We start from the raw sequence: 13,240 nt of genomic DNA, 5'->3' as shown, positions 1-13,240 counted from the left end.
TCATCAAACACACACACAGTAAACCAGATTAAAGGTGAGGAAATTGTTATGCGCATTAATTTCAGCCTGGTGTGCAGCAATGTTTACATTTTCCTTGCATTGATTGATTATGATAAGAATGAGTACTTATGTCACTCTGAATCCCAACATTACTTATTTGTAATACATATCTTAAATAGGTAGCTCCAGTTTAGATCCCTGTAATATGGATATCTTCCATCCAGATGTATATATCGTAGAGTTGAATAAACTCAGCTATATAAAATGTACATTTATTCAATGTGAAGCTATAAATGGATTATAATGGGTAATTTCGATGTACTGTTTTACAAGTAAAATGTATGATATTCTATATTTATATTTGGCTACATCTAATGCTTTGCAAGTATAGAAGTTGATACATTTCCAATAACTGTATTTAACAGCATATTTAATAATGGTGACACAGAGCTCATCTATGAAGAGGGAGTGTTTGTTGTTTTCACTATTTTTATGTCTCCTGCAGTGGATTGTCTCGTGTTGGCTGACTGATTGCCATAGATAGGCCTACTGGTTGTTGTGGTCAAGGGCACACATGGCCCATACAGTGCAGGACCACCAGAGAGCACTGCCCCAGGCTGCTGTCTCACCCTCCCTCCAGCCATGCTAAAGTGAGTCCCCCTCAGCTCCCAGCCCCTACCTCAAGGGTTTTCCCTGAAGCAGAGTTGCATTTGACAGTTGTGGCTGCTTTGCGTGATGTATTGTTGTCTCTACCTTCTTGCCCTTTGTGCTGTTGTCTGTGCCCAATAATGTTTGTACCCTGTTTTGTGCATCTACCATGTTGCGCTGCTGCCATGTTGTGCTGCTGCCATGTTGTGTTGCTACCATGTTGTTGTCATGTTGTGTTGATACCATGCTGTGTTGTCATGTGTTGCTGCCATACTTAGGTCTCTCTTTATGTAGTGTTGTGTTGTCTCTCTTGCCGTGATGTGTGTTTTGTCCTATATTTTTATTTAATTTATGTTTTTAATCCCAGCCCCCATCCCTGCATGAGGCCTTTTGCCTTTTGGTAGGCCGTCATTGTAAATAAGAATTAGATCTTAACTGACTTGCCTAGTTAAATAAAGGTTAAATAAACTAATTCCAGCCAGGCAGGTCTGCATACCACATAACTGTTTATAGCAGGATCATGCAGGTCAGGACCATACAGCTGAAGGCTGCCAAACATGTTTACCACAACTGCCAGTAAGTAACCTTGGGTTAGCATGGGAGATCCTGGCACATGGGTAATGTGGCTAAAGTGGACTAGACTAGATCTTTATTTATTGCTAAGTAGTACATAATGGCACTGGCAACATTAGTCATCACCACTGTTTTGCAAGTTCTTCAATTGCCCAAGAGAGCAACAAAGAGCACTACAGAAGTTGGTCAAGTCAAAACTTGCCAGCCTATGCATTGCTGCTGGGCTCCTTGCAAATTCCCAGTGTGCCCTCAAAATATGTGTCTCCACCTGCATCCCAAACACACCGTATCAGAGAATTGATTGTTTCCAACTAGCTTTTACAGCCTCCAAACACACCCTGACCCTTGACTGTCTCTAAGCTCAGGGGTCACTGTCAACGCTGATACAGACGACTGACACACACATACATACATAAACACAACACATACTCAGATGTAGCTGCTTTTCTTGAAGCATCTAGGTCCAGCTGAGGGTTTATCTCCACCTTTAGTTAAAGCTGTTTGCACGTGTATATTTGCCATTCTCTTTCTGGGTTATAATGGGAGTGCTGTGCATGAGGTTAGCCTACAAGATACAATGACATCATGGTGCATTACTACTCTGTATTATGACTATAAGAACATATTGTGGCGCAGCGGTCTAAGGCACTGCATCTCAGTGCTAGAGGCGTCACTACAGACCTTGGTTTGATTCCAGGCTGTATCACAACCGGCTGTGATTGGGAGTCCCATAGGGTGGCGCACAATTGGTCCAGCGTCGTCTGGGTTAGGGTTTGACTGGGGTAGGCCATCATTGTAAATACAAATTTGTTCTTAACTGACTTGCCTAGTTAAATAAAATAAATATATATTTTATTTATTTTATTAGTTATACCATTTTAAATATTGATTACTGCACTGTTGGGTTGAGGTCACAAGTTAAGCATTTCACTGTACTTCTGCATGTGACAATAAAACTTGAACATGAAGAAATGTGTAAATGGTGGCGAGGTTTACTAAAGTCTACTGTAAAGTGCGTTAGGAATCTGCAGAAAGACAGTTCAGATTACACTCTGGCAGTCCAGGCACATAAGAAACCTTAAGCCTACATGTGTTTCCATCTGATACTTTTAGCCTATATCTGCAGCCAGTGATAATGCCATGTTAGAGTCTCCATTACTGCAAGGGTGTGACTTATGGAGTATGTTTTTGACTGATATCATTTCAAAGTGTGTTTGTCTTTAGTGTCCTGTATGAAGTTGAGTACTCAGTGTTTCTTTCTGTGTGCAGAGATTGCCAGTGTTGGACACCCTGCTATGTGGAGTGTTCACAGGTGCTGTGGCAAAAACAGTCATAGCCCCCCTGCACAGAACCAAGATCATCTTCCTAGGTAAGTCCATTTCTCTGGAAGAACATGCATTAGGAATACAAAGTAGGGGTTCCCTTCGGAAATACTTATTTCATTGTTAGTATCTTTACCAGTTATTATGCCTTAATACATATTTCATTGTTAGTATCTTTACCAGTTATTATGCCTTAATACATATTTCATTGTTAGTATCTTTACCAGTTATTATGCTTATTATTATTGATACTTATTTTCTTCCTCCTGCTTTAGTGTCCTCACAAAAATTCTCTGCTAAGGTGAGTCTATTACACGTCTCCTATATAACTTGCATTACACTAAATAAAGATTTACTTGATGTTTAGTATGCATGCTGCCATACGGGTGAATCCTAATTTCTACCTAAATAAAACAATTCACCTAGTCTCCCATTGACTTCAATGCATGACTAAGGGAAAAAGTTAGGATTTGCCCCAAAGTGTGTTGAGTTAGTGTTAAAGGGATACTACGCTTAAGCCCTTGTTCTACTTACCCAGGATCAGATGAATTAGTGGATACCATTTTTATGTCTCTGTATCCAGTATGAAGGAAGTTAGCGGTAGTTTCGTGGGCGAACGCTAACCAGCGTTAGCGCAATGACTGGAAGTCTACAGGTTCAGTAGCATTATTGTGTTGCTGTGTGTGCACCCATAAAGCCTTCAGACTCATATATTGTACGTACATGAAAGATGGCTTCCTCAGCATGTGGAGGGGCAACTCTGCCACCATGGTGCGAGTCATCCCCTACGCTGCCATCCAGTTCTGCTCCCATGACCAGTACAAGGGAATACTGGGGAGATACTACGGCTTCCAGGGAAAGTGAGTAGAGTACCCATCGGTGTAAAGAATCGCAAATACACACACTGTTTAATGTAGCACCATTTGACCTCTGGTGGTCTCCATCAGCCTCCAAAGCAACTCTTCAGTGATCGTTCTTGAACAGAACAAACCATTTTCTCTACTGTGACAATTCCTAATAATACAATGATACGCATTCATTGTAGAAAACATAGATGTTCTGTAACATGATGGAATCCATCTGGTCTTTTTCAGAGCCCTGCCTCCTTTTCCACGTTTCCAGGCAGGATCATTGGCTGGCACCACGGTGGTCATGCTCACCTATCCCCTGGACATGGTGCGGGCCAGGATGGCGGTGACACCCAGGCAAATGTAGGGCACTCCGATAACGCTCGTCATTTTCTATCTTTAAATGTAAAAACATACCTGCATGTGGCTCCCCTTTGCACACTTGTTCAGTGTTCAACAGGCATGTACTTTAAGTTAGTATAGGTCATATTACTATCCTAATCAATATTCTTATAGGTTAATATCCTTCTCTTATCGTTCTTGTTTCGGTTGCAGGTACAGCAACATCATGCACGTTTTTGTGCGCATCACGCAGGAGGAGGGCATAAAGACCCTGTACAGAGGCTTCTGCCCGACCATCTTGGTAGTGATCCCGTACTCAGGAATCACCTTCTTCACATACGAGACCCTCAAGAAACTGCATGCAGGTACAGACTTTAAAAAAATTATAATTATCTTTATTGGATAATCAACTTTTTAATGAAGGGCTGAGATTCACTTAAATTGATCCCTCTCTTTCTCTCTCCTCCCATCCCTCTCTCCAGAGAGAACTAGGCGGTCCCAGCCATATTCCTACGAGCATTTGGTGTTCGGTGCGTGCCCCGGCCTGATCGGCCAGTCGGCCTCTTCCCCGCTGGACATGGTTCGCCGACGCATGCAGACGGCCGGGGTGACCGGCCAACAGTACGGCAGCGTCCTGGGCACCATGAAGACGATCGTGGTGCAGGAAGGGGGGGTACGTGGACTCTACAAGGTCCTCAGTATGAACTGGATCAAAGGGCCAATCGCTGTGGAGGTCAGCTTCACCACCTTTGACCTTATGCACAACCTACTGCACAAGATGCACCAGCTGGGATATTTCACACACTGAGCCAGCAGGGGGAGCCAGAGAAGAAGCTCACTGTTGGGACCAGTCATTCGCTCACAGGGACTAGCACGGGCGCAACATTCACTGGGAACAGAGGGACATGCCGATACAAAATAAGGCAACGGTGTGCTTTAGGACCATGCGGACGCCTCCGAGCGGTCGGGTAGGCTGTTTGGAGTGTTTTTCTGACTGGATTTTTTTTTAAGTACAAAAAATATGTCTCCCGCACTTCTAAAACCAAAGTTGTGCCCCTGGGGACTAGAATGGCAATAATATACCAGATCTGTCTACTCACAATATGGATCCTCTCAGTAGGCCTATGCACTCTACATGTCAAATAGGAATTCTAAGGAGAGGGTGGTACTGGACAGACAGGAGGAGGCAGAAGCTGTCAGTTTATTTAAACGCACATCCGTATTAAGCACGCACAGCCAGACCCCCACTCCTGCTGTTGATGGATGGAGTGTCTGCACTAGGGCCAAAATAAGTGTCCTCAAACTGGGTAGATGTGTGCAGATGTTTGCAATATGAGAGGTATGACAATGTGAAAGATTTTTTGTTTCGAGGCCTGATCCTTGTTTGAGATTGGGGTATTATGTTGGCACGGGCACATTTTAAAGGCCCAACACAGCTGTTTTTATATCCATATCAAATCATTTGGGTAACAATTGAGTACCTTAATGTAATATATTTCTATTATAATGGGCAAATATTGCTTTTTAGCAAAAAACTATTTCTCAAGAAGAAGTTTGCTAGGACTGTCTGTTAGTGGTCTGAGTGGGGAGGGGAAAATTGAAAACTAACTGTTATTGGCAGAGAGGTTTGGAACTCTCGTTGTTACTATTGGTCTATTAACTAATTTTCTGCATGTTGATTTGAGCATGGAAAGCCAAAATTCCCGCCCATGCAAACCTGCTGGTTATAAATTCCTGTGTAGATTATGGCTGGTTGGTAAACATTCAGAAAATATCACTGATCACATTTTCACACTTCTATAGTGTTAGTTTCATCAGCTGTTGTACAATATGATATAAACACAGGAAAAACAGAACTGTACTTGAAATAAAATATATTTTTTTCGTAACAGTATCTCTATTTGTCCATAAGGTGGAGCCAAGTGATCAGCAAACTGAAAGCTGGCCTATTCTAGAGTGAAATATTCTAGTTAAGTATGCTGAAAAGTCAAGTCATAACCTCTAAGCCTAAAATAAAATGGGCAAAATTCTAGATCATTTATAGTATTTGGTTTCAAAATCTGTCATTTTATTTGATATATTTTGATATATATATATATTGATATATTTGATCCTATCCTTTACGGCTATACCTCTGAGACGATGCAGCCACAGAGAGACAGTGGGTTGATGTAAATAAGCATCACTAGTTGTCAGTATCCCCTGGTGAACCTCAGGTTAGCCCCTGATGGGACATAGTTCAGCTTCTGATTACACCCTGCCTTACCTTGACCTTCACATTGGTCGCTGTGGGGTTTGAGTAGGATCATTGTTGAAACTATACCTTTTTACACATTTATACACCCACTAATGTGCAGAACAAATCCTCTCACACGAACACTTTCTATTTTATTTCATAAATGTTTTATTTTCAATATACTGGTTGGATTTCCTACATATTACTATGTCAATGTAGTTGAGTGCAAACCCACGCCACTCTTTCTAGTGCCACAGAATATCTGCTGTTTAGTCAAGTCATGCACCATTTTATAGAATTTTCAACCTTGAGTTCTTTCTTTGATATAAATGTTTTTATTCCCCAAAGCTTTTTACCAAGCTTAACAATTATGAGTCAACCTGTGAGGTGCCACAATTTCAGGGCAGAACTGAATTGGCACTTCACTTAAGGGCATACCCGCACAAGCACAGATAACCATTGAAGATATCTCAACTCATTTTAGGAGATAAAAAAAAAATAATAATGTAAAACAACAATGTTAGTAGTCCCTTAAATTACCAGGAAGTTCCAGGTGCTCTTACCCAAATGTTACTATTACTTTTTTAACAGCTAAATAATACCTTCACAGTGTCATATCTTGCAATCTTTTATTTGACAAATGCATTTGCTTCAGTGTGCTTTGGCCAGCCAGTTCACTCTATCTATTGCTCATGCTCCTCAAAGTATGGTGAGGCGATATTGTGCTCAATGTGGAGCCACCTAACCCCCCTTCTGTGGCCAGTTAATGATACACACCAGTGGATGTGATCCTGGGTGTCTGCTGCCACCTGACAGACCAATTGACCGACCACTTGGCTGGAGAGAGGACCCTGTGTCTCTGCTTCTCAGCCTTTCTGCCTCAGTCTCATCCTCCCTCTCTCTGACCTTGTCTCTCTGCCTCCCTGTCTTTCTGCCTTCCTCCCTCCCTGTCTCTCTGCCTCGTCCTGCCTGTCTCTCTGCCTCCCTGTCTCTCTGCCTCCCTGCCTCTCTGTCTTTCTGCCTCCCTATCACTCTCCATCCCTGTCTCTCTGCCTCCCTGTTTCTCTGCCTCCCTCCCTCCTTCTGCCTGTGACCTTGACTGTGAATTCTGGGATACCCTGCCACCCAACAGTGAGCAGCCAACCTGGGAGCGCCACAATCTAAACAATAGAACTGTGCAATAAAATGGGCTGAGGGGGCCTGGGATTGTGAGAGTGGGACGGGGACAGATATTCATGTTGGAGGCGTGGTTGCCATAGGTACCTGGAACCATGCCAGAGAGGAGAGGAATGTATTTTCATGTATTCAAATCTTGCATGAATAATTAACTATCCAGCCCTGGAACGCAGGCAGCAAACAATGGCAGTTTAAACATCTGCACCCTGGTCCTCTTTCCCCTTGTATCCCATGGCTGTGTGGGAGAAGTGAGGAGGTTATACTGGGAGGTACGCTGCTTGGAAATGCATTTGATTTGAATGTGTTAAGATGGAGGATACATGTCTGGTTAATATTGTTTCCCACGTAATAATACAACGGCTGTGGGTGCCTTTCCAGGTGTAGGTTCATTGGGTGCACCGCGATCCCTCAAAAACAATCGGATTTTGACACATGCCACATTACCAGGTTTAGATGTTTAAATGGAGCAATGTGAAACAGTTCACTTTGAGCTTATACCCAGACAAGAGCGTACTGGCTCAATAGAGGGGGAGAATATGGCTGCCCATCAGTGCAGTCAGACAACCCTGTGGCACTGCAAAGGCATTCTGGGAAAGATCCTGCTGCAGTCACTTTGATAGCCAGCCACTGTCAGGTTCACAAGCGCCTGTTCCGACAGCAGCTTTCATAAATTCCACCGCATTAAAATGCCTAGAAAGATATTATAGGGACATAAATAGCCTTGTAAACATATCCAGTTAAAACCCTCTAAAACAGAAAAAAGGACAGCGAGAAAAAATATAAAATCATCATAACGCACAAGACAATAAAGCCTCAGTCAGGAATGTAAGCTCAATCAATCCCTTCATTCACAGAGGCAATATTCTCAAGTGTTATAGAATGTTGCCTCCCCCACAGCCCCAGCCCACTCTCCCTACCTCAGTCTTGTTCATTTTATAAGATACAGCATATTGCCACTTATCATCTGGCAGTGTTGTAAAAGCACTGAGGTCACTGCATTACGGAGCTGCTGGGCTCAATACTTCCATTAGAGGGCGTGTTCAGGCTACGCTGGGCTCCATACCACTGCTCCAAGTGCATGGGAGGGGCCACACTCACAAATGGAAACTCCCTCACTAGTCTACAACTAAACCACACATACATCTAGTTATATACCCCCAATCACTCTTTCATTTTTTATTTCCCTCTCTCTGATGCACGCATGCATGAAAACACACACACACAACACAACACAACACAACACAACACAACACACACACAAACAGGATTCAATAGAACTCCTATACACATTTCAACTTGAAGGCCCCAGATGTCGCATATCTACTTGCATAGTTGTGTAACTCCTAAATAAAAGTTGAAAGAAAACAATTATTTTATCAAGTCACAATCAAACATTGATTTAATAACATTTAGCTTATTTACTGCAAAAGATGAGGGTAACTGTACGCCACTGCCTCTGCAAAAAGGAGGGAAAAAGAGTAACCAGTAAGAAAATATACCGGGGTGCATCGCTAGGCCATGAAAGTTGAACGCATGCTTTGACTGGGTGGCGGTGGCGCAAAGGAAGTGGAATAAGTTCGAGTGCATTCATTCCAAATCGTAAATATGCTGTTGATGGAGTAGCTTTGCATCTGACCTCCCTTCCCTCCTCCCACTACCCTCCCAGGCTCTCTCCCCTCCAGCCTCTACTCTACTATAAAATGTTGCTGCACCATTGTTTCCCCATGTGTCCTTGTGTCTCTGTTGACAGAGTATAGACAGAGGTTTACTCCTCAGCGATGAGTGGAAATCTGCACTGCCTACTGTATTAAAATAGGGACCATTTTAAACAGCCATGTATTTTCAGAGGGGGATGGTCGGTGCGTCAGGCAGACTTTGCATGAGAAAAGCCGGGGTCCTGTGAACCTTCTGCTCCAAAGGTCGACATTCAATAGCTCCACCATGGTTAGTATGACAAACTGCGCCTCCAAGTTCTCAGACTCTTGAACACACCCCTATCCCCCACTCCGCACTCCTCAGCCCTCTTGTCCCTCCCCTGCACCCCACTTGCACCTCCTTGCACCCTCTGGGCTGAGCTTGTTCTTTTCATTAGTTGTCTGGGCCAACAAGTCCATAGGGTTAGGAAGGTGACCCCTACACACAGAGCGGACTCATATATAGATAGTACACTGATTTAAGCGCATGGAAATGAAACATATCCAGTACAACTTTAAAATATCAGATTAAAAAATATATATTCTCAAAATCTTAAATGTATTCAATGTATTGACTAAAAACATAAAGTAAAGAATAATGTACTGGCCTGGCCACGATATAGACAGATATTCTTGCATATAACCACAAATTGTTATCAGTGCAATTTACTCTGAAGCTGACATTGGCACACCTTGCCTCTATGGCTCTGTACAGTAACACTGTGATTGTGAACATTACAGATCTTAATACAAATACATATGAACAAGGTTACTGTGTGAGGCAATTCATTTTGATCTATAATGAGTCCATTGTCTGTTGTTTTTTAATATAAATGGCAGTTTTGATAAAGACTAGTACAAAGGTTGGTATGGATGCCAGTCTGTTACTGATGATGTCATAAACACTGGACATTTTCCCAGGAGGGCTATTACTATTCTGTAAGCACGTATTCACATGAGGAGCAATGCCTACCTTTTCCTAATGAAAAAAACTAAACTTGGAAATAAAAAGACTGGTCAGAATGGGATAATCTCCCTCTTTCTTTCAGGCCAGGGCCCTGGGCCTCTCCCATATTCTAGTATTATAAATGAGGCTGTGTTTCATTTTATCTGCCAAACCCCAATAGACTGTAGATACTATGTCGACATCCCATGGGTTAAAATACAACAGTTGGACGGTTGTAAAAGGTGTCAATTCAACACATTTTTGCAGGGAGGGAGATTACTATTGTCACACCCTGATCTGTTTCACCTGTCTTTGTGCTTGTCTTCACCCCCCTCCAGGTGTTGCCCATCTTCCCCATTATCTCCAGTGTATTTATACCTGTGTTCTCTGTTTGTCTGTGCCAGTTTGTTTTGTTTTGTCAAGTCTACCAGTGTTTTTCCCCGTGCTCCTGGCTTTCTCTAGTTCCTGTTTTTTAGTTTTCCCAGTTTTGACCATTCTGCCTGCCCTGACCCTGAGCCTGCCTACCATTCTGTACCTTGTCACACCACACTGGATTACTGACCTCTGCCTGCCCTGAGCCTGCCTGCCGTTCTGTACCGTTCAGACTCTGCTCTGGATTACTGACCTCTGCTTGTCCTTGACCCGTCATTTGCCTGCCCCCCTGTTTTTATACTAAACTGTCTGCATCTGGGTCTTCTCCTGAGCCTACTCTGTAAGTACATATTCACATGAGGAGCACTGCTTAACTTTTCACAATGAAGAAAACTAAACTTAGAAATAAAAAAGACCCTGGCTGGTCAGAATGGGATAATCTCCCTCATTCTTTCAGGCCAGGGCCCAGGGCCTCTCCCATATTCTGTTATTATAAATGTGGCTGTGTTTCATTTTATCTGCCAAGCCCCAATAGACAGTTGGATGGTTGTAAAAGGTGTCAATTCAACAAATTCCATTATTCCATTATTACACAGTAGGCCTAATTGAAAATTATTCAACAAAACACACAAAAAAGATAAATTACATTTTCTTAGTAATGGATAACTGACATCATCGATTGTTACAGCAGTGCTGTCCTCACAATGTTACTTTATTATTCTTTAATTCCTCTGGCTTATTCATTATTGCATATTCATATTCATACAATTTTGAAGACATCCTGCATGGACCATGTTGTATTTTTCATAGGTCTGTGGTGTGCTCATGTGAGCTAATTCAACAAATCAGAGGCAGGTGTACTAAGAAAATGGAGGAACAAAATTTGTATTTATATCCAAACTGAAATGGGAGAGACAGTAAGGACACTGCTGACCTGCAAAACGACTAACCAAAATCTAAAACTGACCCTTACCTTAACCCTAACGTTAAACAAACCCTTAAACCTGACCCTAACCGTAACCTAATTTTAACCAATTCTGAAATGAAATATTGGTTTGCAGGTCAGGAGTGTCCTTATAGAATTTTCCAACAGAAATACACAGGAAACAAGCCAGACTCACATCTGAGGCAACAACATGTGGCATTGGAAACTCTTTATACATACACATTTGTATCTGAGGAGTGTTGTTTGTTTTGGTTAAATGACATACGTTTAGATGTCATATTAGTAGAAACATTATAGATTTGATATAGAACATTTTTAGAAGTGTTTTAATATTGGTTTAATAATGTTATACCTTATAACATAATCCATTTACTACTGATACACTTCATGAATATACATTTTACAAAAATGTTATAGTATATTATTCAGTCAGTCAAAATTAAATGGAATTTTCTGTACCCGAGAATAAAGCATTTAACTGTTATACTAAGAAGCATTTTGCCTCCTTTCCCCTCATTTAATATTCTGAATATAACATACACCTTTAATATTCTAAATATAATAACACCTTTAATATTCTGAATATAACATACACCTTTAATATTCTAAATATAATATACACCTTTCAATATTCTGAATATAACATACACTTTTAATATTCTAAATATAATATACACCTTTAATATTCTGAATATAACATACACCTTTAATAGTCTGACTATAATATACACCTTTAATAGTCTGAATATAACATACACCTTTAATAGTCTGGATATAATATACACCTTTATTAGTCTGAATATATCATACACCTTTAATATTCTAAATATAATATACACCTTTAATAGTCTGAATATAATATACACCTTTAATATTCTAAATATAATATACACCTTTAATAGTCTGAATTTAACATACACCTTTAATATTCTAAGTATAATATACACCTTTAATAATCTGAATATAATATACACCTTTAATAGTCTGAATATAATATACACCTTTAATAGTCTGAATATAATATACACCTTTAATATTCTAAATATAATATACACCTTTAATATTCTGAATATAACATACACCTTTAATAGTCGGAATATATCATACACCTTTAATAGTCTGAATATAACATACACCTTTAATAGTCTGAATATATCATACACCTTTAATAGTCTGAATATATCATACACCTTTAATATTCTAAGTATAATATACACCTTTAATAATCTGAATATAATATACACCTTTAATAGTCTGAATATAATATACACCTTTAATAGTCTGAATATAATATACACCTTTAATATTCTAAATATAATATACACCTTTAATATTCTGAATATAACATACACCTTTAATAGTCGGAATATATCACACCTTTAATAGTCTGAATATAACATACACCTTTAATAGTCTGAATATATCATACACCTTTAATAGTCTGAATATATTGTTACTTCCGGCGCCGACAGAGATGGCCGCCTTGCTTCGCGTTCCTAGGAAACTATGCAGTTTTTTGTTTTTTTACGTGTTATTTCTTACATTAGTACCCCAGGTCATCCTAGGTTTCATTACATACAGTCGAGAAGAACTACTGAATATAAGATCAGCATCAACTCACCATCAGTACGACCAAGAATATGTTTTTCGCGACGCGGATCCTGTGTTCTGCCTTACAAACAGGACAACGGAGTGGATCCTATGCAGCGACCCAAAAAAACGACTCCGAAAGAGAGGGAAACGAGGCGGTCTTCTGGTCAGACTCCGGAGACGGGCACAGCGCGCACCACTCCCTAGCATTCTTCTTGCCAATGTCCAGTCTCTTGACAACAAGGTTGATGAAATCCGAGCAAGGGTAGCATTCCAGAGGGACATCAGAGACTGTAACGTTCTTTGCTTCACGGAAACGTGGCTTACTGGAGAGACGCTATCCGAAGCGGTGCAGCCAACAGGTTTCTCCACGCATCGCGCAGACAGGAAAAAACATCTTTCTGGTAAAAAGAGGGGCGGGGGCGTATGCCTTATGACTAACGTGACATGGTGCGATGAAAGAAACATACAGGAACTCAAATCCTTCTGTTCACCTGATTTAGAATTCCTCACAATCAAATGTAGACCGCATTATCTACCAAGAGAA

At 40.9% G+C, this 13,240-nt stretch overlaps 1 pseudogene; it reads left to right on the top strand.

Annotated features, from left to right (window-relative positions):
• The first annotated feature begins 535 nt into the window (after positions 1-535).
• On the top strand, positions 536-5,622 carry LOC139381903 (mitochondrial coenzyme A transporter SLC25A42-like; annotated as a pseudogene).
• Positions 5,623-13,240: the final 7,618 nt, after the last annotated feature.

The sequence above is a fragment of the Oncorhynchus clarkii genome, chromosome 1 (genome assembly GCF_045791955.1).
Source record: "Oncorhynchus clarkii lewisi isolate Uvic-CL-2024 chromosome 1, UVic_Ocla_1.0, whole genome shotgun sequence".
Taxonomy (NCBI): Eukaryota; Metazoa; Chordata; class Actinopteri; order Salmoniformes; family Salmonidae; genus Oncorhynchus; species Oncorhynchus clarkii.
The sequence above is the reverse complement of the archived record's forward strand: the minus strand, read 5'-3'. Positions and strand labels throughout refer to the sequence as shown.